This window comes from Hemicordylus capensis, chromosome 1 (assembly GCF_027244095.1).
Source record: "Hemicordylus capensis ecotype Gifberg chromosome 1, rHemCap1.1.pri, whole genome shotgun sequence".
Lineage (NCBI taxonomy): Eukaryota > Metazoa > Chordata > Lepidosauria > Squamata > Cordylidae > Hemicordylus > Hemicordylus capensis.
In genome coordinates, this window is record NC_069657.1 from 69,058,352 (window position 1) to 69,081,151 (window position 22,800).

Consider the following 22,800-nt stretch of genomic DNA (forward strand, 5'->3'; position numbering starts at 1 on the left):
TGTTATTGAAAGGTATGTACACCAAGACTTGCATATATGTCCTTAGAAGTTTGTTTGTTTTTTTAAAGCATGCTGGTAGCCTTGACAAGACTTTCTTCCAACATTGCCAAGTTTTACTAAAAACAGACAAACAAAAATATATCACACATTGCTAAATTAAATTATGGAGCAGGTTTATACATCACATGGGACCATTGTTTATTTGAACTAAGTTTTATCTAACAAACCTAGATTAACACTAAGATGATGATTAAATTTTGGTTTGTTTTGCCATATCATGACTTGTTCATGTCTGGCTCCTTCTCCTTACCTCCCATGATACAGACTAGCCTTTTTGCCTTTTTTTTTTTTTTTTTTTTTTTTGGAGAGAGAGAGAGCCTTGCAAAGGCAGATCTACCAAAAACAAATAACAGTAACAACAAAAAGCCCCAAGATGAAACCACAATGGTGGATCATACACCAGACATTGCAGGAGACCATAGTTAGGATAAACAAACCAACTTCAAACCTTGGGTCAGACTGTGGATTGACTGAGGCTCAGGGACATATTTTCAAGTGGTGCTGGTAGCTGTGAAAGGAAGCCCACCACCACCACCACCACTATGTGCACTGCTACAACCTTAATCTAGAATGCAACATTACTGCACCAGCTCTTCATTATTCATTATTCCTATATACCTACAGTGGAAGAGGGAAAGAGGGTGAGGTCATCTTACACCTTCCTATGAGCCTCTGCCATGTGACACTTGCAAGATTCCTAGTGACAGCTGCTTTCAAAGATGATGGAAGCTATTCAAGCACATCTTCTGAACCATCAGGCCCCATGCTGAATACACTGAGGTCATAGACACAATCAAAAACTGTGTTCTACCTGGGTTTGGGAGCTGTGTGTGCTCCCAATTTTCAGTTGTGTGGGAGCAAGGTAAGAGGAAAACCTGGGTAGAAGTGATTCTGTAGAAGCAAGGTAAGAGGAAAAGCTACCCAGGTTTTCCTCCTACCTTGCTCCCACACAATCACTCCTGCCCAGGTTTTCCTGCTACCTTGCTTTCACACAACCAAACATTGGGAGCACACACAGCTCCCAAACCTGGGTTAAACACAGTTTTTGATTGTGTGAATAACCTCACTGAGGTGAGTCTCACGATCAGTGAGACTCGCCATAAGGGCGTTTGCGGGGAGAGCGGGCTTAGCCCGCTCTTCCCACAGACGATCACCAGACAGCCCTGGGTGACCAGATTGGCTGCCCACATGACTGCCAATTCCGTCACGGAACCGGTGGGGGCTATGGGGATCAGGGGCCATGTGGCCCCTTGAAGTTCCAGTATGACCTGCGAGAGCATGTGGGGCATCCTGGAGAGACCCCTGAGCCCGGGCTGCTGCTTGCAATCTCCCAGTCGGGGGTCTCCTCATGTGTTGCCACAGTGCAGAGCTGCACTTCATCAATACACGATCAAAATGCCACGGTTAACAGAGTGCTTCCTCCATTAACCTCGGCTAAGGGGAGGGGTACTTTGGGCGGTTTGCTGCTGGGAGCCATGCAGCTCCTGTTGCAGCACATGATCTCCAAAAAGTGGGCTAGGCTCCCTTTGCTTGCTTTTTGGCAATCGCAAGAATCGCCTCACTATATAGTTTTATCCTGGTTTTCAGATTTTGCTAGGTTTATCGACTAGATCACAAACGGTAAGAGCAAAACATGTACATCTTTAGGTGAGTGTACAAAGTAATCATTTAGTTTTGTACATCAAAATGCAGCCGCCCTAGAAATAAACTTCTCAACCTGCCACAGCTCAAATATCTGAATGAAATCCAGAAAGAGAAATGTAGATAGTTTTGATAATAGGAAACAGACCTTCCCCAATAAATCATCAGTTTAACTTTTGATTGCAGTATGTCTGGTACTGATCTAGATTCATTATCATGAGACAGCTGTATATAGTTTCACAGTACATACAACCACATATATCTGGACATGCAGAGGGACATGAATTTGTTCACAGTTGTGGGGTAGGTGGAATATTATTATCACTTGCTGTTTAAAGTCGAAAAATCAACCACAAACAGCAAGTGGGGTAGGTGGATTATTATTATTATTATTATTATTATTTCAATATGTGGTGTTTGCATGTGTTTGTATGCATGTGTAAAGCATGTCTGATACATATGCAACTATGTATCAGACATACTTTACACATGCATACATAATGACTCATGAGAGTCATAAAGCAGGTTGAATATATAAAAGGATTTCACTGCTGAAACTATGCATAAATAAATAAATTCATATAGCATGTGGAATGAGCAGGTGGCTCATCTCAACTCAGAATAACACTTGTATTGCTTCAGAAGCAACCAAATAAAAAGGCTGCACTTGCATATATCATTTCATATGAATGTTTTCCCCAGCTAGGGACCACACATAGCACTGTGAGCTCATGAAGAAGCCCAACCACATGACAGCAGTATTCAGTTGAGGGTGGCAGATATGAATGTGTGGGAGAATCATACATCAGCTCTGCCTGAACATCTGAGCAGAGTGGTACATGTTTGCTTGTGCTGATCAAAGGAATTCCAAGACACAAGAACCATCCCTTCCATCCCACGGGTATGGCCAACTGGAGGGAAACAATACATTCTCCCCCCTCCCTACCCTGATTTTGAAGCTTGTATTTATATTTTATATTCAGTGAGCAACATCCAGATTAGCTTCTCATGACTATGCACCATTAAAATCAATGAGAGAATGGAATAATTTAGTCATGACTGACTTAGTCTGGATTTTGTCCACTGCTTTTACCCTTGGCAGCAAAACTGGAGAGCAAATTTTCATATGATGTTTTCAGCATACAAGGCAGGGGTGGATTGCGATACTGGCATTTGAGAGAAGGGCCATTAGGTAGCTCTGTGTTTGGGCTGTCATCTGTAGCCACATTGGCAAAGAAGAGGGAAAGTTCTCTCTCTAGGGCTCCGAACTGGCAGCACAGTAGTGTAGGGAGGCTGGCAGCGGTGCATGTGCGGCCGCTGCTGCGGCCCCCTAACCCCGCACCCCACATCAGATGCTGGATGCAGGAGTCAAGATAGCCATGCCCCCACATCTGATGTCAGACATGGGGGGCATGGTCTCCCAAACGGGGGCGTGCAGCCACATTTGGAAGGGAGATCGGCCCACGCTGCATTGGGCAGCGTGGGCAGGAACAACTGCAATGCAGCACGGGCTGATCTCTCTCCTAAACGGGGCCATGCAACCCCATTTGGGAGGGAGATCGATCGGCCCCACTGCATTGGCAGCGAGACCGGGAGTGGTTCTCCCTGCCTTTAAGGAAAGGAGAGTCATTCCAGCACCTCTGCCAATGCAGCACGGGCTGATTTTGGCTCCAAACGGGACCGAAATAATGCCCCCTGCATCTGATGTCAGATGCAGGGGGCGTGTCTGGGGCCATGCTCGTGGCCCCTGATTGGTGGCGGCCCAGGTTCTTTGAACCCCTTTGCCGAATGGTGGCTCTGCCCCGTGGCAGCAGCTCGAGATGGACCTCTCTCGATGACCTTAATGTGAGTTGGGGATCATGCTGAAGAAAGCACTCTTCCAGATAGTCCTGTCCTAAGCTGTTTAGGGCTTTAAAGGTAATTACTAGCACTTTGTCTTTTGCCGAGAAACCGATTAGCAGCCGTGCAATTGTTTTAAAATTGGCCTAATATGATATCTCAAAGACCAATCTGGCTACCACGTTTTGAACTAACTGGATTTTCCAAACAAAAGCAGCCACGCGTAGAGCGTCAAGCCTAGAAGTTACCAGTAAGTGCACCACAGTTTCGAGATCATTATCTTCAAGGAACGGACACAGCTATCAACTGAAGTTGATAGAAAGCACTCCTGGCCATAGCCTCAGCCTGAGAAACCAGGGTGAGGCTTGGGTCCAGAAGTAGTTCGGAGAGAGAGTTTTGCAGCTCATTGCAGTCTGCTTCCCCTGCCACCCTGCCCTGAATAATTCAGTGGAGCTCTTCTCACTATCTGTGAGAAGAGCTTCTTCCGGGTCTGCAAGCAGAACAGGAAGATCAGCTACTCCGCAGAAGATCAGCCACTCATCGCTGGGCAGCCGGATTGGCTGTCCACACGGCTGCCGGCTCCGTCACGGAGCCAGCGGGGACTGTGGGGATCAGGGGCCATGAGGCCCCCAGAAGTTCCAGGATGCCCCACGCAAGTGCGTGGGCCATCCTGGAGAAACCCCCAAGCCCGGGAGGCTGCTTGTAGCCTCCCAGTCGGAGGTCTACTTGTGTGTCACCCTGCGCTGCAGCAACACATGAGCAACGAAATGTGGTTAACGGAGTGCTTGCTCTGTTAACCTCATTTAAGGGGAGGGTGCTGTAGGCGGGCTAGCCGCCTTGGGAGCTCCAGGCTTGCCTGCGAGCCTGGTGGTTCCCACAATCCACGGAAAGTGGGCTAAGCTCCCTTAGCCCGCTTTCCATGGATCATGGGAATAACCTCAGTATCATCCACACTGCTTACCAGGGGCGTAGCTAGGGGAGAGGGGGGCCTGTGTTCTTTCCTCTCCCCAGCAGCCCCTCAGAGTGAGGGAGATAATGAAGAAAATAAGGAGGGGTGTAGCCGAGGCCCTCAGGAGCTGGGCCACCCAGGTTCTTTTAACCCATCCACTCAATTATAGCTACACCCCTGCTGCTTACTTCTCTCCTTAGTGAGAATTGTCCACTGCTCTCTGCCTCCTGTTCTTTAATAATGACCAGTTCATCAGGGGATCTGTTCAAGTATCTCATGATTCCTAAGTTTACTCTGGAGCCTTTTGTGAGAAATGTTTCAAAAGCTTTTTGTAGTCCAAGTATATAATATCTACCAGATCTCTCCTACTTACATACTTGTTGACATGCTCAGAGAACTTGAAAAAGTTGGTGAAGCATAATGCCCTTTTGCAGAAGTCATGCTGATTCTCAGTTGTTGTTCAGTATATTTAATTATTCCAGCATTTAATAATGCTTTCTACCAATTTACCAAGGGCAGTCTAATAAACCTGTAATTTCCTCACACACTCCCCTGCCCCTCAAGAATCCCCTTTTAAAATTATTTTTTGTAATGTTTTGGTGTTGTTGAGTTTGATCATGTAGTCATCATTTGAAAACAACTAGCAATGGCCATAGTCTTTGCTGAGATGAATATGAAAGAAGAGAATGGATGAAAAAGAATCGAATACCCGCATATCTCTCTGTGCACAAGATGAGCAAGAAGCTAAATTACCTCAAGCTACCATCTTCTCTACTACAAAACAACCCCAAACTGGAATAGCTAGCAATTCTAGTTGTTCTAGTATCAGCTAAGCCTCAAATGAGGAGTAATTGTCCTTGGGGAGGCCCACTTGCTATGGTGCTGCTAAGGGTAATTGTAGGTCAACTTCAATACAATTTCAGAAGGCAATCAACGTTAGGATAGGAGAAGCCTTCTACCAGTGGTCCCTCTAATTTTTTCATCTCTGTGTGAAATGAGTTTTATTCTGGGCAGCAGTATCAAGGCAGTGTGTGTGCATGTGCATTCATAGTGGGGTCTTCCTGATTCATCCTGAGCCGGATCTAAAATTAACTGAGCAGACATCAAAAAATGTGTGTGTGCTCACACATGCACACTCCTTAGACATTGCTTCCTACCCTAATTCACGAACTCTGCACAATCCCAATTTTCAATCGTGTGTCAGTTTAAAACAAGGTTGGAAGCGTGGAGTTTGATTTTCAGGCAAGCCCAGCTGGGTAGGATAAGTTTCCTGCCTGCCTCGTTCAGAAGCTGGGGATGGAATCTGGGTAGGGCGTACTCATCCTGCCCCACTGGGGCTTAGCACAAGATCAAGATCCCCTCCCCTGTTTTTAACTCATGCATGATCAAAAATTGGGAGCATGCAGGGCTCCCAATTTAGGGTAGGAGGCGTCTTCTACCCTAATGTCAATCATGTGAACTGCCTTGCTGAAAAATAAAACTGTAATTTTTGGAAGCTTTAATATTTTATTTGTTCACAGAATGAATAAACTGTAATGTTTTCATTTCCACAACCCCTTTAGAATGGAAGTAGACTAGGACAGGCTTAAACCATAGTGGGAACTTGTGGTGTTGCTGCTGCAGACCCAGAAGCAGTGGTCCTGCTGTAGAGAGTTGTTGGTAGTGCTATCAGCTCTTACCGCAGTTTCCCCCATTCTAAAAAATGGGAATAAATAGGGTAACACCTATAGCGCTTTTGCTGGTTCTCTGTAGCAACAGCACTCCTACTGGGTCTTAAGGATCAAGCACAGTTTTGGCGAGGTTCAAGCAGTTTTGGCAAGGTCCAAACTGGTTCGGCGCTGCAGGGAGGGAGTGATGGCAGGAGCTTTAAGAAAGAGGAGAGCAGGTCCTTACCTGCTCTCTGCCACCCCATGGAGCTACCTTCTGGGGCAGCAGGCATCTCAAGTACCCCCATGCAGTGCCAGCATGTACTTGGGACATGCGCAGCCCCAGCAGGAAGCTGCATGGGGTGGCAAAGAGCAGGTAAGGACCTACTCTCCTCTTTCTAAAAGCTCTCGCTTGCCGCTCCCCTCCTAACAGAGCAGAACTGGTTTGGACCTTTCCGAACTGGTTCGGCATTAGACCTGTGCTTGAACCTTGGTTCATGTACACCTTTACTGGATCCTCAGCTGTGGCACTGCAAGTTTTATCATAGACATTAGAACTGATGGCTGTCTATGTAGGTCATCTTAGAATATGAAAAACTTCAGTTCCAAGATATGTTCATTAAAGTATTTTTATTTGTGTTACATTTAGTAAGGGTGAAACCAACATGCTTTTCTAGGTAGTTCCCAAAAGGGTCCACAGCACAACTTTATTTTGAATTCAGTCATTAGTTGTAGCAAGAAACTCCTGAACTTGAAATTAATTCCTGATAGCCTGTGTTGCCTTATGGACCCCAGTATTGCTACATGCATGGTATGCTACATGCATGGTTTGCTACATGCATGGTATTTTACATAGGTGTCCAAAAGCTCCAACATCTGCCATGTGAAAATAGGGTGTCTGTCATGCATCCATTTCTGAACACATACCCCTGTGGCAAAATAAACATTTGTGTAGTTTTTTCACATGGTGATGTGCAGAGGTACATATGCGCCTCCCCCCACCCCCAGCATCTAAGTAGATATGTCATCTGAGATGTGATTCCATCCCAGGATGAGCCGCCTGGTGTTTTGCCTGTAGGAGGCCAGGGACCCACTTGTGCCTCTGAGTTAGTTCTGTAGAAGTCACTAAAACCTAAGCATTACTGAAGTGTCACCATGAAGGTGTGTGGATTGCCATACATTTGTAAAATGACCCTATTTTGAGGTCATCCCATAGCATCACAGTCCCATAGAACAAAATGGATGTCCCTTATTTCAGAAATGGATTGCTCTGTGCCATTGTGACCCTTTTTTGAACTTTTCATTTGGCAAACCTAGCTTTTAATTAGTATGGGGTGTGGATTGCAATATAATGTGGGAATAGCCTCTTTAAAACTATAAATACTGCTGTTTCCAACCCCAGAATAACCATGATTCAGCATTTTTGTAAATAATTTACAATAAGATAAAAGAGAGGGGGATTTGTGGGATGGAAATAAAGCTAGTTGTAGCAATGTGAGGGCAGCTGTTAGGTAAATTATGATGAAACAGGTCAGCTTAATCCCACCACTGAGGAAAAGCTGAACCTTCCATCAAAAAACTCCCAGGGTTGAATCACTGATTTAATAAACTGAACATGACTCACTAGGGCTCAGATAATGAAAATAATGCCCAGTGCGTTTATTCTGAGTCTAGAGGAAGAGCCGCAGAATCGTACTTCTCCTGAGAAACTCTGTGCCACAGAGGAGTCATAAAAATGAACATTAACAAAAGGCTCGAGATGAATTGTTTATGTAACCTTCCTAACCCTCTTCTCTACTCCCACACTAGCACCTAAGGCCCACTAATATGCTCATTAGGAATTATGAGAGAGAGTCCCAGGGTCACTAGTTTTATGCTGTGGATTCAAAGAAGTGTACAAATTATTCTGTCCTCTCCTTATATTTCCTGGCTTTACTGATGTTGAAGAATAGATGACTGAAGACATAGTATTAAATCCTTAAAGAGCCACACACACATCCAAGCCAAAAATCGCTATATTGCTCTCTGCCTTTCTTCCAAGGATGCCAAAGTAATTTCACATTGGCTGAATAAAGTGTTTTACTAAGCTATTTAAGAAGCAAAGTAGATGTTACAATGAACTCATATAAAGCAAGACAAGGACAATTTAAAGTGCCACAATTGGCATGTTGGTGGGAGGAACTGAATTCCCCCATGTTTCCCCGACAAACTGTTTTTTAACTCAGCCATTATTTTCCTGCTAAGGTTTGCTTTTGGTGTCAGAGGCCTACTGGGGGGAAAACAGCTGGGGTTAAATGTGTTCAGACAGTGAGATGGGGGAAGATTCAGCTCCTACCTGCCTATACTGCCTTTCAAATTGTTTCCACTTAATATGAACTCAGTAGTGACTCCGCTCTTAGAGAAGGGTCTGCCATCATAACATCTAGCTTGCTAGCCTTTTCTAGGAATGTGCAGATTGATTTGACCATGAATCAGTGGGTAAACCAGCTCCCTGAGGTGGGCTGATGCACCAAGTCTGGAGCGGGGGGTTGGACTACCTGCCGATCCCAATTGGTAGACCAGCTGTCCCTGGAAAACCAGGAAAGCTGGTCTACCAATTCAGATTGGTGGGTAGACCAACCCTCTGCTCTGGACTTGGCATGTTAGCCCACCTCGGAGAGCTAGTCTACCCAGGTAGACCAGCTCTCCAAGGCTGGGTGATGCGGTCTGGAGTGGAGGGCTGGTCTACCCACCACGCTGTCTGGAGCGGGTACCAGAGCTGCACAACTTCAACCCTCCTGCAGACGTTGGCCTATAATTCCCATAATACCTGACTATTGACTGCTGTGCCTGAGGATTATGGTAGTTGTAGTCCAAAAACAGCTGGAGGGCCGAAGTTGAGCAGCCCTGGTAGACCAATTGGGATTGGCGAGTAGACCGAACCTCTGCTCGAGACTTGGTGCGTCAGTCCACCTTGGAGAGCTGGAATACCCACTGATTCCAATTGGTAGACCAGCTCTCCCCACCATTTTGAGGCCTGTTTTCCCAGAAAAATGGGCCTCAAAATGGCACCCAAATCGATTTGGGTTGAATTGGAGTGATTCATCGAGGCAGCTGGCCAAGCCAGCTACTTTCAACAAATCAGTTATGGGGTCTGTGATTTGATTTGACCTCAAATTGAACCACAGACATTGATTCATTCATACCACTAGTCTTTTCTAGTTAAGTAAACAATGTACTACCTCTGTGTTCAGAAGCAGTATACCTAACACAGACTGGGTACAAACAATATTGGGAATGAAATGACCTTCATGCCCTGCTTGTGAGTTCCCGGAGGCATCTGATTGGTCACTATTGGAGAGAGATTAACCTTTGTCTAATCAAGCAAAATGATTGTATGCTCTAAAGATGAAATGTCTTGCTGCAATTCCCATAATGTTTTATGGGAACATGAAGTTCATAGACTACTCTAAAGCAGGGGCAGGCAACCTTTGGCACTTCAGCTGTTGTTGAACTACAAGTCCTACAATAAATTGTGGCTGGTGATGATGGGAGTTTTAGTTTTAGCAGCCGGAGTACCAATGGTGGCCTGCCCCTGCTCTAAAGAGGATATGCTCAAAGGCAGTTATAGTTTTTAACCCAATAAGTGCCCAGCAGTGGCAGCTCAAGGCCTCTATGCACCCAAGGCAGGGTGCCAAATGCCATCCTCCTTCCCTTTCTCCCCCGCCTCCTTTTTTTTAAAGGTAGGGGCAGAATGGCATCTTGCCACTTTGCTGGTGCTCCAATAATCTGTTGCCTGAGGTGACTGCCTCACTTCACTTCATGGAAGGACTGCCCCTGACAGCCAATGATTTTCATTAAACTAAATGATCAAGTGCTGATACCTGTCAACATGTCCCTATTTTACCATTCAGGTGAATGGGGAAATAGGGACATGTTGGCAGGTGTGTATTTTGCCTTTGGGAATCTTTAGGAACATAGGAAACTGCCATATACTGAGTCAGACCGTTGGTCTATCTAGCTCAGTGTTGTCTTCACAGACAGGCAGCGGCTTCTCCAAGCTTGCAGGCCAGAATCTCTCTCAGCCCTATCTTGGAGAAGCCAGGGAGGCAACATGGAACCTTCTGCTCTTCCCAGAGTGGCTCCATCCCCTGAGGGGAATATCTTGCAGTGCTCACACATCAAGTCTCCCATTTATATGCAACCAGGGTGGACCCTGCTTAGCTAAGGGGACAAGTCATGCTTGCTACCACAAGACCAGCTCTCTTTAAATCACGTTTAGGAACACAGGAAACTGCCATATACTGAGTCAGACCATTGGTCTATCTAGCTCAGTATTGTCTTCACAGACTGGCAGCGGCTTCTCCAAGGTTGCAGGCAGGAATCCTCTCAGCTCTATCTTGGAGAAGCCGTTTCATTACCATCATTGTGGCAAATGTCTGCAAGGTAAGTATTAGCATGAAGAAAGTGGGATTTCCCCCCATTTCTCTGGGGATGGTGTTCCTAAAGATTTTGAAAGACCTCTTGTCCCCCTCCTCACAGAACTCCAGCTAACAAGGCAGCTATCAGAGTGGCCTGCAATGCTCAGCACTCAGATCTACATGTCCTTCCCTGTCCCCACTAGAATCCTGACCCCCTACAAGTTCTATAATTCAATTTTTTTTTCATTCTGACTTCCTGATACTGGTATGCGGAGATTCCTTCAACCATGAGAGGATTACTGGTGTGATTGGTCTGAGCTTGAGCTTTCATGGAACTAGCCCTTAGGCACAAATAACCGGGAATAAACATGTATCTCTTTGCTCCCAATTCCTGTCACAAGGTAAAGGCAAATAGGCTGGAAAATGTGCCTTCTTCACTCACAAAGAAAGCACAGATAAAATGCAGCATCCCAGTCTTTTAGCTAATATGATGTGTTTGTAGCAGAGAAGTAGCCTAAAGATTTGTTCCAGAAAATGTTCCAGGCTCTTCAATAAACTCAAGCCTCAAACCTCTTGATTTCTTTTGCAGCTGGAAACGTTACACCAGGGCCGTTGCAGTCCTCAGTGTGGGAACTGGCGGCACTAAATGGTCCAAAAAGCCTTTTTTCCCCATGCTACAGCATGGTTCCTTCCAACATGTGGTTATATTTTTATACCAAGACTTTCTGCTAAATCATTGCAAGTAGCATTAGCTGCTACCTAGTGCTGGTTAGACTTGATCTGGGTGGTTTTATTCCAAAGGAAAAGAGATCCTGTCTCTTTAAGAGCTTTGAAGCAGAGTTACAACAAGCAAGACATTAGAGCACTGTCATACTGTGATAGGAGAAGCTGTATCTGTGATATTTCTACCTGCCTCAGTGCTTTTAAAAGGACATTCAAAATGGACAGCTTTGATTTTGTGTGCCAAATCAATGGACATTCCCAGTACTCATGTCAAGATGTCTAGTGATTCCTGGTCCAAAATTGACTGGTTTTTTAGGACCACACACCCCTTTCCCTTGCCCATTTGTCTGGCTAGTTTGAATGCTACATTTCCATCACCTTCTATTATGCTCTCACAGGTATCCACATGAATAAGTCATTTTGTAATAATTATCATTCTTGACTCCCCGACCTTTGACCTCCCTCATGCTTTTTGTGTCAGCTTTATACACTGTTAATGTGAAAGAGAATTCAGAAGAGCCATTGAACGTACTTCAGTGTTACATTCAAAATAGGAGTCCATTTAAGCCAATTTAAACTTCATGTGTGAAAATGCCCTTTGCTGCTTGCTTGTTCTCCCTCCCTCTCCAACCCACACCTTGTAGCCATTGAAATGTTGCTCTTGGCAGGAACTGGGCCATGAGGGAGGTTACATTAGCATGAGCACTCATTGTTTTCTGAAATGTTTTTCTTAATGTCTCAGGGGGGGAAAAGAGAAGTCAGGCTGAAAGGTCACTTGACCCCTTTGTTTGCTTTGGAATGGCAGGTTCAACCCCTTCTGAAATGTATCATCAGCCAGTTGGATTTTCATACTTCACTTAGATTTTCTCGCTTTACAATCCATGCTCCAGAAGAAGGAGAGAACAACTCTGTGAATAAAACTGGTGAAAAAGCAGTTTTGTTGAAGATATTAAATTAATCCAAACGCCTGCTTACAATTCAACGATGAGTTCAAAGAATTGTTAAACAGACTGCTCAGTTCTATGCATATTTTCTTGGAAATAAATTTCATTCAGTGGAACTTTCTCACTCAGGGACATGTTTTGGGGTGGCACAGGACATTTCCGGAGGAAGCAGAGACTGAAGAAAATCCCACCCCCCCCCCCCCCACCCCCAATACTTTCTTAGTTGTGCTGCTAAGGATGCTCTCTGCAGTTCAGGCCCATCTTCCCAGGTTGTGGATGCTTCATGAGGATGTGTCAGCCACTGACTGAAAGTCCTCAGTAAATTTCTAACTAAATAATTATTTACATCAGAGGGGGCACAAAGATTGTACACAAAATAGTTCCGTCAAGTAGCAATGAGCCCACACTATTTTTTAAAAAAAAGGTTTGTATGGAACCCCTTGCACTGGGCTAATATTTACTTGCCATGTAACAAAAACATGATTCCTTATACTAGAGAACTAAGCTACTTAACGACTTTAAACAAGACCAACAGTCTACCTGTACATCTGTTATTGTAGTAAATGAAAAATTTAAAAACACTTTAATATCAATAGGAAGATTTTATCTGAAAACCATGGCGAGCCACTGCCCATCACTGTAAATATGTTGTACTGAGCTAGAGGGATCAGTGTTCTGACTCAAGGCAACTTCCTATGTCCCTATGTAACTATGGTTTATTGGACAAATCTGGATTTGAGCGACAGACAATCAGCAAATCTTGGTTTGCTTAGCTATATGGTGATTTGTTCAAGTCCCACCCCTTCTCCTTACCTCTCATGATCTAGGCTGGCCTCTTTCTATGGGCTGGTTCACACAATCGGATCTATGGCCAGTAGATGTGGAATGTGGGGCTCCTAATTTCTGGTTGAGTGAACCCAGAAATTTTCACCAATGTCAGGTCAGCACCGTACCAACTTTACATTTGCCCAGGATTGACAACAACAATTCAGATCTAAGATTAAAGGGTAAATGTTTGGTTGGTGTAGTGTCAACTCAATACTGCAGAAAATGTTGGGGTTCACACAACTGGAGATTGAGAGTATGCATGTGGTGGGAATTGGTTTGTTTGTTTGTTTGTTTTTATTGTTAAATATATTCCCTGCCTTTCATTAAGAAAATCCCAAGGCGGCTCACAATAAAATTTAAAAACAAGATTATAAAAAATACACATTAAAATATTGAGCTAAAAAATAGAAAAACAAATCTGATTTTAAAAAATTAAATTAAAACACTAGCATAAAAACAGTACAAAATACAAGAAGCATCAGTAGAGACAATCATATAAAAGCCTGGGTAAAAAGCCACGATTTGACATGCTTTCTAAAAACTGTCATGGAGACTGAGGAGCGGATACCCACTGGGAAAGCATTCCAGAGTCTGGGAGCAGCAACAGAGAAGGCCCTGTCCCGAGTGCACGACAACCTAACCTCCCTCATTGTCGGCACCCAGAGCAGAGCCCCCTCAGATGACCTCGTCAAGCGGGCAGCAACCCTTGGAAGCAGGTGTTCCCTCAGGTATCCTGGGCCCAAACCGTTAAGAGCTTTAAAGGTCAAAACCAGCACCTTGAATTGGATCCCAGATTCCCTGTTTATTGGCCATGGATCTAACTGTGTGAATCAGTCCTGTGCAAGAGCTCTGTGAGAGCTGAGCTACGAAAACAAAGCAAGATGAAACAACGATTGCAAGTTCAGACATCACACAAAATTATGGCTAGGACAAAGCAACCAACTTCAAACTCTAAATTCAGATTATGGCTTGGCTGCTCAAAATAAACCACAATTTGTTGGCATGTGTTTAGAATAAATAAACCATGGTTCTGCCTGATGTCTGAACCCATCTAAAGTGCTTGTCCCATGAGTTGTACTGAAGGAAGTAATTCTGGGGAATACCCTATTATCAAAATCAAAATAAAATTTAAAAAATGAAACAAAATGAATAGCCATTTTGTTGTTGTGTAAGAATTATAACACAAGTATCTCCCCTTTCCCCTTCAGCTTGGACAATAGCACCTGTGGAGGAGACAGTTTGGGAAAACAGAACTGGGAAAGAGCTAACTTTCCTTCCATTATCTCCAGTACCCCAATCCAATTTCTCTCCCTTGCAAGTTCTGTTTTTAAAAAAGAGATCCTACCTATATCTCTTGTATAAGACATTTGGCCTTTAATGGTTAAGAGCATGCACTCTTGTTTTATAATGTGACACATGTCAGTGAACCACAGGGATTCTAGTGTTGTTTTTTTAAAACAAAACAAAACAAAACAAAACACAGTAGGCCATGCAAGACTGAAGATAGCACCTGCATCCTGTAAGAAAAACCACATAACAGAACAGCCCCCTCCCTTTTTAAAGTGTCAGAACTCAGGGAAAGAAGCATCTGTGGTGAGTCTCAGAAAAACAGGGAAAGAGGGAAAGAGGGAGCCCATGGAAGCAACTATATGAAAGAAGGCAGCACTGAGAGTAGTAAGAGGAAGATGAAAGATTAAAAAAAAGAAGATTAAGAAAAATATCGAGGAGAGATAAAGCAGAGAAACGAAAGCACATCAGGATTTGGGGTCAGGAAATGGGAAACAGATGACGAACATAGAACATAGATCATTAGAGATAAGCTGAGCAAATGATGGTTGGATCCAGAAATGGTTGCTGTTTGGGTTCACAGATGTCCTGCGTTTAAAGGATTGGTTCAATGCCACCAAAATGTTGGAAGCTAGACTGACATGGCAACTGCTAAAAATCTCGTGAAATCAGAGGGGTTTATAAGATTTCCTCACATTGATCTCATATGAGAACCAAAGCTGGAAAATATATATCCTCCTCTTTTTAAACATTTATTTTGGGACAATAGCAGATTGGGTGCTGCTGGGAACTTATGGGAGATGTGGCCACTGTTCAAAGGGTTGACCTGCTACACAAGAGCTATTTCTCACATGCATGTTGATGTGTGTGACTTAATAACTTGTCACTCAATCACTGAGCCTGGCTCTGCATATTTGGCAGAATGTAGTAGTAAAGAAGTGGTAAAGGACTTATCTGTTGTGGTGCAGCCCAGGCCCTGGAACCCTCTGACACGAGAGGTCCATTTGGCCCATGTACTGACACAAGGTAAAGAGCCGGTTGGGATGATACTATCCCCACCTATGAAATTAGGAAGGGGATGCATCCACAGTGCAGCAGTCAGGACACCCTCCCGGTGTGTTCATTTATCACATGGGGAGGGTGTTCATTAAAATGCTCTTCTTTGAATGTGTGCTCCAAATACATGTTTAAATAATCATTCTGAGTTTGTGTAAAAGGGACATTAGGATTTACAGCCCTCCCACCTGTTAAAGGGATGTGCCAGAAGGCATTGGGATGTCCTCCTGACGGCCAGACTCTTAGTGCAGCTCCTTCCTAACTGCATGGGCAGGACAGTATCAGCCAAACTACAGTTTCTTTCCAAAGAATTTTAGGTCTATAATTTGAAGTTGTTTCCCCTTTGATGATACTGCTCTGCTTTATTGTTTTATGCTGAAAACATTTCTGCCTTTTCTGCCTTTTGATTGTTTTTGCTGATCTGTAAGTGCTTGGATTTCATGTTGTCAAGATGGCTATTTATTTATTTATTTGATTTATATACCGCCCTTCCAAAATGGCTCAGGGCGGTTCACAACATGATAAAAACAATTAAAACAAATTATCAATTAAAATCAAACTATTAAAACACAATAAAACCAATAAAACAGCTAAAAGCCCTGAAAATCAGGGCAGCAGTTTAAAACAGTTAAACTGTTGAAGGTTCTTTGAAATGGAAAGTGTGAGGTACAAATATTTTAATAAACAAGCATAAACTACAGAGATGGTAGAGTGGATTCTACCCCTTCAGATTACATGTGGGAGGTCATCCTTCCAATATTTCCTTGATAATTAAAACAAACCCTTGCCTATAGTTAGAAAATTAGCATAGTATTAGTATTATTGTTGTTGTTTACACAGTCAGACAGGTGTTATTGACTGGTTTGTTTTATCCAGACATCAAGTCCTTCCCAAGGACCTGGGATGGCTGGATTTTATTGTCAATGTTGTTGCTGCTGTTATAGATATCGTCACAGAATATAGGCTGTTCCCAGTAAAGTTGCTTTTTGTAATTGGCTGGTGCTGATTTCTGTGGCCCCTATGGTGTTGAGGTGCTCTTCAAGTTGTTTTGGAATTGCACCTAGGGCGCCAGTTACCACTGGGATTATTTTGGTCTTTGTCTGCCACAGCCTTTCAATTTCAATTTGTAGATCTTAGTATTTTGTGATTTTTTCTATTTCTTTTTCTTCTATTCTGCAATCCCCAGGTATTGCTATGTCGATTATTTTGACTTGTTTTTCTTTCTTCTCGAATACAGTTCTATCTGGTGTATTGTGTAGCAGATGTTTGTCTGTTTGTAGTCGGAAGTCCCATAGTATTTTTACATCTTCATTTTCTTCAACTTTTTCAATTGTATGGTCCCACCAATTTTTGGCTACAGGTAGCTTGTATTTTTTGCAGATGTTCCAGTGGATCATCCCTGCTACTTTGTCATGCCTTTGTTTGTAGTCAGTCTGTGCGATCTTTTTACAACAGCTGGTTAGGTGGTCCACGGTTTCATCTGCTTCTTTACAAAGGCGGCACTTGCTTTTGTGGTTGATTTTTCCACTTTTGCTCTTATTGCATTTGTTCTTAGTGCCTCTTCTTGTGCAGCCAATATTAGACTCTCTGTTTCTTTCTTCAAGTTGCCATTCTTAAGCCATTGCCAGGTCTTGGTGATGTCTGATTTTCAACTTATATTGTGCAAATATTGACCATGCAGTGGCTTATTTTTCCATTTTTCTGCTCGGTTCTTGACTTGTTCTTTCTTGTAGGCCTGCTTTGTTTCATTGGTGTTTAATAGTTTCTTGTTATTGGCCATTTGAAGTGCATTTTCTTCACTGTCCTTTATATATTCTTCAAGGCCTCTTTTCTCCTCCTCTACTGTTTATTATTATTATTATTATTATTATTATTATTATTATTATTAATATGATTTATATACCGCCCTTCCAAAATGGCTCAGGGTGGTTTAAAATTAAAACAAACCACTAAAACAGTGAAGAGCTAAAACAAATTAAAAAACAATATAACAATTAACAATTTAAAAACATTTTAAAACAACAATTAAATAATGACAGTGATTAAAAACCCCAAAATCAGGTTTTGAATTTTAAAATAAACCAGATATTAAAACCCCCAAAATTTAGGAAGCTGAGAAAGCTTGGATGAAAAGATGGGTTTTCAGTTGTTTTTTGAAAATTGCCAGAGATGGGGAGGATCGTATCTCAGCAGGGAGCGCATTCCACAATCTCGGGGCCATGACCAAGAAGGCCCGTCTTTGTGTAGCCACCAAACGAGTTGGTGGTAACTGGAGACGGACCTCCTCAGATGACCTCAATGGGCGGTGAGGCTCATAATCAAGAAGACGCACTCTTAGATACCCAGGGCCTAAGCCATTTAGGGCTTTGTAAGTTATAACTAGCACTTTGTATTTTGTCCAGGAACCTATTGGCAGCCAGTGTAACTCCATCAACAGAGGAGTAACATGTTCTCTCCGAGATGACCCAGAGACCAACCTGGCTGCTGCATGCTGAACCAACTGAAGTTTCCAGACTACATACAAACACAGCCCCACATAGAGTGCATTACAAAAGTCCAGTCTGCAGGTTACCAACAGATGTACCACTGTTTTGAGGTCATTGATCTCAAGAAATGGGCGCAGCTGGCGTATCAGCCGAAGCTGATAGAAAGCACCTCTGGCCACCGCCTCAACCTGAGAAACCAGGGAGAGGTGTGAATCCAGAAGTACTCCCAGACTGCAGACCTGTTCCTTTTGGGGAAGTGTGACCCCATCTAGAACAGGCAGATCAAAATCATCTCTAGAGTTCTGACCCCGCACAATAAGTACCTCCGTCTTATCTGGATTCAGCTTCAGTTTATTCTCCCTCATCCAGCCCATTACTGCTTCCAGGCAGGCATTTAGGGAGGATATGCCAACTCCTGAAGAGGTTGACATAGAGAAGTAGATCTGGGGGTCATCAGCGTACTGGTAACATCCCGCTCCAAATCCCCTGATGATCTCTCCCAGCAGTTTCATGTAGATGTTAAAAAGCACTGGAGAAAGTATGGAGCCTTGAGGGACACCATACTTAAGCTCAGATTTCGAAGAGCAACAGTCTCCAATTGACACAATCTGGAATCTATCCGAGAGGTAGGAGCGGAGCCACTGTAAAACAGTGCCTCCCACCCCCAACTCCCTCAGACATTCCAGAAGGATACTATGGTTGATAGTATCGAAAGCTGCCGAGAGATCCAAAAGGACCAACAGAGTCACACTTCCTCTGTCAATTCCCAACTGGAGATCATCCATCAGGCTGACCAAAGCAGTCTCCACCCCATAGCCCGCCCGAGAACCAGTTTGAAATTGGTCTAGATAATCAGTTTCCTCCAAGTCTGCCTGGATCTGAGAGGCCACCACCCTCTCAATTACCTTGCCCAGCCATGGAATGTTGGAGACAGGCCTATAATTGGCCAACTCTGAGGAATCTAATGCAGGCTTCTTTAGAAGAGGTCTAATAATTGCCTCCTTAAGCCAAGGAGGCATCATGCCCTTCCTCAGAGAAGCATTTATGATTTCCACCAGGCTGTTTACAACAACCTCCCTGCTAGATTGGACAAGCCATGTTGGACAAGGGTCAAGAGAACAAGCGGTAGGCCTCACTGCTCCAAGCAGCTTGTCCACATCCTCAGGAGTCACAAACTGAAACCGATCCAGTCGAATCACATAAGTGGAGTCGTTGGGCACCTCCAGCTCAGACATCAAATTAATTGTGTAGTCTCCATCTAGGTCGGCCCAAATCCGAGAGATTTTATCTGCGAAAACCTCTTTAAACACATCACAGCGGGTAACTGATGACTTCAAATTCTGGTTCAAGGGAGGGGGGGCAGATACTAGTCCCCTCACAACCCTGAACAACTCCGCTGGACATGAACTCGCAGAGGCAATACGGGCAGAAAGAACTGCCTCTTTGCCACACGTATTGTCTAAGCATAGATCTTTAGTTGTGCTCTATGTTGCAATCTGTCAGATTCGAGTCGGGTCTTCCTCCACTTGCGCTCCAGTCACATATCTTGCTGCTTCAGCTCCCATAGATCTTCCGTATACCAAGAGGCCAAATTTGAAGTGGGTTGGAGGGGACACTTGGGAGCAATCGTGTCTACTGCCCTGGTGAGCAAGTTGTTCCAATTCTCAACCAGGGCATCAACAGGATCACCAGCACAGCCAACATTAAATCCCTCCAAGGCTTCTTGGAATCTTAATGGATCCAATAACCTCTTCGGACGGACCATTTTAAAGAGCCCCTCACCCCTGCGGAAGGGGGAAGTGGTTGTAAGTCCAACCTTAACCAGATGGTGATCCGTCCATGACAATGGGGAAATCACAGGAATCCCCACCCACGGAACACCACCCTGAGGAGGGAGATGGCTGGGGTTATCAAATGTGGAGTACTGAGGGGCATTGATGTTCAGAAGTGTATGTGGCCCTGCCTAAAGGGTTGGGGTGATATTTGTGATCTAGATGGACATCTGGCTTCTGCCAAAAGATAAGGGGTTCTGAGGAATGCCTGCTCTTACTAAACGGAATCAGTTGACATTTGGTAAGTAGGTCATGTGGCATCAAATAAAAGAATGGGGTGATTTTGGACTTTCTGAAACCATTTGGATGGTTATTGGTTGTAGCCAAACCGAAGTCTTTTGTTGTTTGAAAGTTTGAATGGATATTTGGCTTCAACTGGAAGAATGTAGTCAACAACATCCTGACTACTGAAGCCCTTGTGCATTTTGGCAGAGACCAGGGTCCCCTCCCAACAATACACAATGCCCCGAAGTGAGTCACCACTTTACTATGGCAAAGGATGGATGAACCTCTAAAGTCACTCATTTTTTATATATATAAGGCAGTCACACATTTGAATCTCTAATGTCACTTACTGATATCATGACTAATGAATGTTTGTGCAGCAAAGGAAATGCGCAGAGGCGTAACTATAATAGGGCAAGGGGAGACTGGAAGCCCACTGCCTTGCCCCCCCCCCCCGAGGCAAGTCACATGACTGACTCCCCCAGCCGCACATCCGCCCAGGCTTTCTTCAGTTGTATTCTTCCTCCGAAATTGATGTGAGTGTTAAGACCTGGAGCTACCGGAACAGCATGTCTTTCTCTAGTACCATTAAATGACTTGCATCATCCACAATTTACAAAAACTTTTAAAAAATAATTTAGGACTAGCCGACCCCACACAGAGCATCTGTGCACTCTTTGGGGCTGGCAGTTACCTCTTCCCCCGCACCTTCTGCCCCAGTCTCCACTTCCAGGCCCAGCTGCCTCTCTTCCCCACCGCCGCGTCTCCCCCCCCCACTTTCTCCCCCTGCCTCCTGGGCCTTGCCTCCGTGGCTGGGCTGGGCCCGCCGCTGCCTCTGGCTTCTGCGGCCACGCCTGCTGCTCCTGCGGCGACCAATCCTCCTGAGTGCGCCTCAGCCAATCAGGCCTGTCTGCCGCCCAGCCAATCAGCTGAACACTTGGATGCACATTCCAAGGCACACCCAGGAGAATTAATATAATAGATTTTCTATCTATCTAACTATCTGTCTGTCTATCTATCTATCTGCTTTTTATTACCACTATTCAGTCTCATTTACGATTTCTTTACTTCATGAGCTGAGCTTCAGTGAGGGGGAGGAGGGGCATTTTAAAATCTTGTCTCTGGGCCCACTCCAACCTTGCTACGCCCTGGAAATGTGCATGCGCCATGCTGTGCTCCAGATGCCGGGGGCGGGGGGAAAACATTTTTGCCAATCTCACCTTTTCTCTGACGCATTCTGTATCACCTGAAAATATGTCTCTGAGAGTTGCATAGCCTCAGAAACATATTTTCAGGTGGTGCAATTCAATGCACTTCAGAGGAAAAGAGAGTTTAGGCCAGGTGCTTAGATTTTAAGCAAATCATGTCCTAACCAACAGGGCCCTACTGAGCAAAAGGCTAGCCTATTCCTCATGTAACTTTTCATTATAAATTTGGGATTTCATTGCTTTGTTTCACCATAAAAGCAATACCCATGCAGTACAACAGAGAGGTTATAGGTGCATTCTCTCCAATATTCAACAGATAAAAATAGAACGTTTTACAACATTAATGGAATACAATCCGCAGCCATGAAAACCCATGGACATCTTGCCATGTATTTCAATTAGATGCAGATGATAGCCAAACATATGCCAACTTTTCCAGTTTGAACAGAAGACTATCAATTTTTATGGCAATATCTCATCCTCACACACTGTATTTTAATCTTTTATGCTCAGCACTTGTCTTGCTGTTTGGAGTTTTTGCCAGTTCTCTAACCTCAACCACTATTTTTTTAACAGCTCATATATAGATTGCCACTATGTTTGTTGAGGGTAACTCAGTGGGAGAGGACATGCTTTGCATGCATAAGGTCTCAGGTTTGATCCTTGGCATCTCCAAGTAGGACTAGAAAAGACCCCCATCTGAAACCCTGGAGGGTTGCTGTCAGTCCATGTAGATAACATTGAGTTAGGTGAACCAATGGTCTAAATCGGTATAAGGCAGCTTCATATGTTTATGTGGCATCCAGCCTTCTGAACAGTCTATGCAGTGCTATCTATCAAAGAGGATGCGCACACTAGGAAGAGCCTGTCTTTGCTGGCAATGGAAGTGAGGGTCTGTTCTGTGCACACGAAGCTATGTGTAATCACACTGGGAATAATAGCAGTAGCAGTTCAGCAGCAATTACACACAGCTTTGTGTGCATGGAACAGCCTCCAGCAAGGATGGCTGGCTTTGAAGCCCCATGTGCATGCCCCTCTTTGATGGGTGTCAAGCTGCACAGAACGTAAGCCATCAAAATTAGAAACCATGATGGCCAGCATTCTATGCGATCTATAAATAAGCATCCGAAAGCCCTATGGTATCTGATCACTTACACAGATTATTGCTTTTCTTTGTCTGCTTATGGAGCTCTTAAAGACAGTGGCCCACATGCCATACGACATCCTGTGGGCGTTTCCACTGTTATGCAAGAGCACTTCTACACAGTGATTAGGGCAGTGGCGTAGGGAGGCCACGGGTGGCCCCAGTTCAGCCTGCCACCAGTGGACCCTCTAGCCATGCCCCCTGCATCTGATGTCAGATCCCGATTTTAACCCATTCATGCAATTGTGGCTCCGCCCTTGTATTAGGGGACGGATCACATGTGATAATGCAGCAGTATGTTACCCGAGTCCAGTGGCTGCTTCTCTGCTGCAAATGGTCCTGAATCCTGGGGGAAAGGGAACTTGCGGTGGAGAAGTGTATGGGTATTTATGCTTACCTGTTCCCCAACCCGCTGCCTTCCCCTTTAAAATCCTCACCAGGCAGCTTCCACCTCCCCTGAGTGCGTTCCAGATTTTTGTGTGGGAGGTAAACAAGAATCTTGAATGCCAGTGAGGGTAAAATCCTTTGGGAA